A 4,613-nucleotide genomic window follows, 5' to 3' on the forward strand; every position below is an offset into this window, starting at 1 on the left:
AGTCGAGCATGTCGGTTAAATCGTCGACAGTGACTACCAAGTGGGTGGTGGGTGGGCTTTGAACTTCTCCATCATCCGAATCCCAACCTTGCTGACCGTAGTCCGGCCAGGGCTCTCCTAATAGAGAGAGAGAGACTCTAGTGTCTTCAGAATATCGCCAAAGGGCGAGTGCTGAAAGATGTCCGCGGTAGTAAACTCCATGATCGGCGCCCAATCGGATCCGATTGGCAGGGGCGCGGGGGGTTCGGAGTCCGGAGAGGAGTCCGGCTCCTCGGAGTCACGAGTCTCGCGGAGTGCGGGGTTGGTGTTCGGCTCGATCGCCGTTGGGATCTCAGCCCCCGAGGCAGCGTCCAACCGCCCGTCCTCGATCGGCGTGGCCGGCTCCGAACTAGGGGTCGGAGCCGACGCGGGTGCGGCCTCCAGGGCACTGCTCGGCGGTAGAGCTAGATCATGCTCGTCATGACAGTGCGGCGCGCTTGGCAGTGGTTCGAATCCATCGAAGATCAAGTCCCCGCGGATGTCGGCCGTGTAGTTTAAACTTCCGAATCTGACCTGACGGCCATGGGCGTAGCTTTCAATTTGCTCTAGATGGCCAAGTAAATCGGCCCGTAGTGCGAAGCTGCCAAAGACGAAGATCTGTCCGGGGAGGAAGGTCTCACCCTAGACTGCATCGCCATTGATGATCGTAGGAGCCATCGGGCCTGACGGCGACGGCACAGAGGAACTCTCAATGAAAGCACCAATGTTGGTGTCAAAACCGGTGGATCTCGGGTAGGGGGTCCCAAACTGTGTGTCTAGGCCGGATGGTAACAGGAGGCAGGGGACACGAAGTTTTACCCAGTTTCGGGCCCTCTCGATGGAGGTAAAACCCTATGCCCTACTTGATTAATATTGATGGTATGGGTATTACAAGAGTTGATCTACCACGAGATCAGAGAGGCTAAACCCTAGAAGCTAGCCTATGGTATGATTGTTGATGTGTATGTTGTCCTACGGACTAAAACCCTCCGATTTATATAGACACCGGAGAGGGTTAGGTTTACATAGAGTCGGTTACAATGGTAGGAGATCTGATCGTCCGTATCTTGAAGCTTGCCTTCCGCGCCAAGGAAAGTCCCTTCCGGATGCGGGACAGAGTCTTCAATCTTGTATCTTCATAGCCCGGTAGTCCGGCGGAAGGTATAGTTCGGCTATCCGAAGACCCCCTAATCCAGGACTCCCTCAAGGATCCTGGCCGAACCACGTCCGGCAGGATTGGGATGCGGATGACAAAGAAATTTGCCGCCCACCCACCACCCACTTAGTAGCCACTGTCGATGACTTAACCGATATGCTCGACTTCGACTCTGAAGACATCGACGGTATGGACGATGGTGCGGGAGTCGAAGAGGAACCACTGCCCCCAGGGCACTAAACAGCCACCTCATCATACGACATATACACGATGGACACACCCAAAGAAGGCAATGTCGACGAGACAACGGAGGATGACCCCTCCAAGAAGCAACCCAAGCGCCAGCGTCAGCGGCGCCACTCTAAGTCCCGCCAAGGCAAAAGTGGTGATACTGGCACCAGAGATAATAGCACTCCGGATAGTGCCGAAGACAACAACAATCCCCTCCAGCAAGATTTAGAGCAGGAGGATGGAGGAGCCAGCCCTCCTGAGAGGGCGGCAGATGGAGAGGCGGAGGATGATAATTACATGCCTCCCTCAGAAGACGAGGCAAGCCTCGGCGATGACGAATTCGTGGTGCCAGAGGATCCCGTCGAACAAGAGCGCTTCAAGCGCCGGCTTATAGCCACGGCAAATAGCCTTAAGAAAAAGCAGCAGCAGCTTCAAGCTGATCAAGATTTGCTAGCTGACAGATGGACCGAAGTCCTGGCGGCCGAGGAGTATAAACTTGAACGCCCCTCCAAGAGTTACCCAAAGTGCAGGTTGCTACCCCGACTGGAGGAGGAAGCACCAAAACCTACATCCCCAGCGAATGACGCGGCTGATCGGCCACCTCGTGGCTGCGACAGAGAGACATTCCAGCCAAAATCTCAGCCCACACCCCGACGTCATTCAAATAAAAAGGCAGGGGGAAATACGCCAGACCTGCGAGATGTATTGGAGGACAAAGCAAAACATGCAAGATCGATCTATGGATCATGAGGGTGCACCACTATGCGAGACGATAATCATCACATCGGATACAGTAAAATTAAGTCCGGCCGGGCCGAACACAGTGGGCAAGACTCATTCGAGCTGCATCGCGATATAGCCCAGTACAGAGGCACCGCACACCCCTTATGCTTCACAGACGAAGTGATGGATCATCAAATCCCAGAGGGTTTCAAACCCGTAAATATAAAATCATACGATGGCACAACAGATCCTGCGGTATGGATCGAGAATTTCCTCCTGCACATCCACATGGCCCACGGTGATGACCTACACGCCATCAAATACCTCCCACTCAAACTCAAAGGACCAGCTCGGCATTGGCTCAATAGCTTGCCTGCAGAGTCCATTGGCTGTTGGGAAGATCTGGAAGCCGCATTCCTCAACAACTTTCAGGGCACTTATGTACGACCACCAGATGCCGATGACTTGAGCCACATAATTCAGCAGCCAGAGGAATCGGCCAGGCAATTCTGGACACGGTTCCTAACAAAGAAAAATCAAATTGTCGACTGTCCGGATGCAGAGGCCCTCGCAGCTTTCAAGCACAACATCCGCGACGAGTGGCTAGCCCGGCACCTTGGTCAGGAAAAGCCGAAATCTATGGCAGCCCTCACGACACTCATGACCCGCTTTTGTGCAGGAGAAGACAGCTGGCTGGCTCACAGTAATAACATATCAAAGAACCATGGTACTTTGGATACCAAGGACGACAATGGCAGGTCACGTCGCAACAAACATAAGCGCCGCATTAATAGCGACAATACCGAGGATACGACAGTCAATGCCGGATTCAAAGGCTCTAAACCCAGTCAGCGAAAAATGCCATTTAAGAGAAGCACCCCGGGCCCGTCCAGTTTGGACCGTATACTCGATTGCTCGTGTCAAATACACAGCACCCCCGACAAGCCAGCCAATCACACTAACAGGGACTATTGGGTGTTCAAGCAGGCCGGCAAGTTAAATTCCAAAAACAAAGATAAGGGGTCACATAGCGATGACGAGGACGAGCCCCGGCAGCCGAACACCGGAGGACAGAAGAGGTTCCCCCCACAAGTGCGGACAGTGAACATGATATACGCAACCCACATCCCCAAGAGGGAGCGGAATCGTGCGCTCAGGGACGTATATGCGTTGGAGCCAGTCGCCCCCAAGATCAACCCATGGCCCTCCTGTCCGATCACCTTTGATCGCAGGGACAACCACACTAGCATCCGTCATGGCGGATTCACTGCACTGGTCCTAGACCCAATCATTGACGGATTTCACCTCACTCTAGTCCTAATGGACGGCGGCAAGAGCCTAAACCTGCTTTATCAGGACACAGTGCACAAAATGGGTATAGACCCCTCAAGGATCAAACCCACTAAAACGACCTTTAAAGGCCTCATACTAGGTGTAGAGGCCCATTGCACAGGCCCAGTCACACTGGAAGTGGTCTTCGGATCTCCGGATAACTTCCGAAGCGAAGAGTTAATCTTCGACATAGTCCTGTTCCGCAGTGGCTACCATGCACTGCTCGGGCGAACCGCATTTGCAAGATTCCATGCGGTACCGCATTATGCATATCTCAAGCTCAAGATGCCAGGACCTCGGGGGTTCAGGACAGTCAATGGAAACGCAGAGCGCTCTCTCCGCATAGAGGAGCACACTGCGGCCCTCGTAGCAGAAGCACAAAGCAGCCTCTTAAGGCAATCCACTAGTTCGGCGATTAAGGACCCAGACACCTTCAAGCGCGCCCGGAGTAATCGGCAACAGGACCACCTGGCATGTTCCGAGCTCGCATAGCAATGCGGCCCCCACCCCGGTCCCTGCCAAATAGCAAAATCCGTGCCACGCGTACATAATTACGCATTAAAAATTCCATGGGCACAGGCGGGGAGGGGGGCACGACGGCGGCACGCCCCAAGTTGCGGCTTAAACCACACTAGGGGCTTCCCGCTTTGTTATTTTTCTCTTTTGGGACTTCAATCTCTGGAAACCCTGTCCGGCAGCGCGATAGCCGAACACATGATGCAGCATCCAAGGAGGCAGAAAGCTACATCACACCACGGAACTCCCAGGTGGATTACGATAACGAGTGAAATATTTGCTTTAATACTATTCCTCAGCTTGCCCTTGGAAGGGACATGTCAAACAGTCCTACCTTTTGCTTATCGCACTACTTGTATCATTCTGCTTTAACGCACCTATTTGAATAAAAAATGCATAGCATTAAGACTATTATTGCATTCTTCTTTATATATATGTGTGTGTGTGTTCATTCATGACATCCAGCACCTGTACATTCTGGTACGGCCAATACACTAGGGGCTTAAGCATACCCCATAATACGGTGTGAGAAGTCCGAACACTTTCGATAGTTCGGCACCCCAAACTTATAGCATTATATGCATCAGCTCCGAATCATGTCTTGGGTCAATAGTTGGGTTTGCCCGGCTCCCATGTT

The sequence above is a fragment of the Triticum aestivum genome, chromosome 3A (genome assembly GCF_018294505.1).
Source record: "Triticum aestivum cultivar Chinese Spring chromosome 3A, IWGSC CS RefSeq v2.1, whole genome shotgun sequence".
Lineage (NCBI taxonomy): Eukaryota > Viridiplantae > Streptophyta > Magnoliopsida > Poales > Poaceae > Triticum > Triticum aestivum.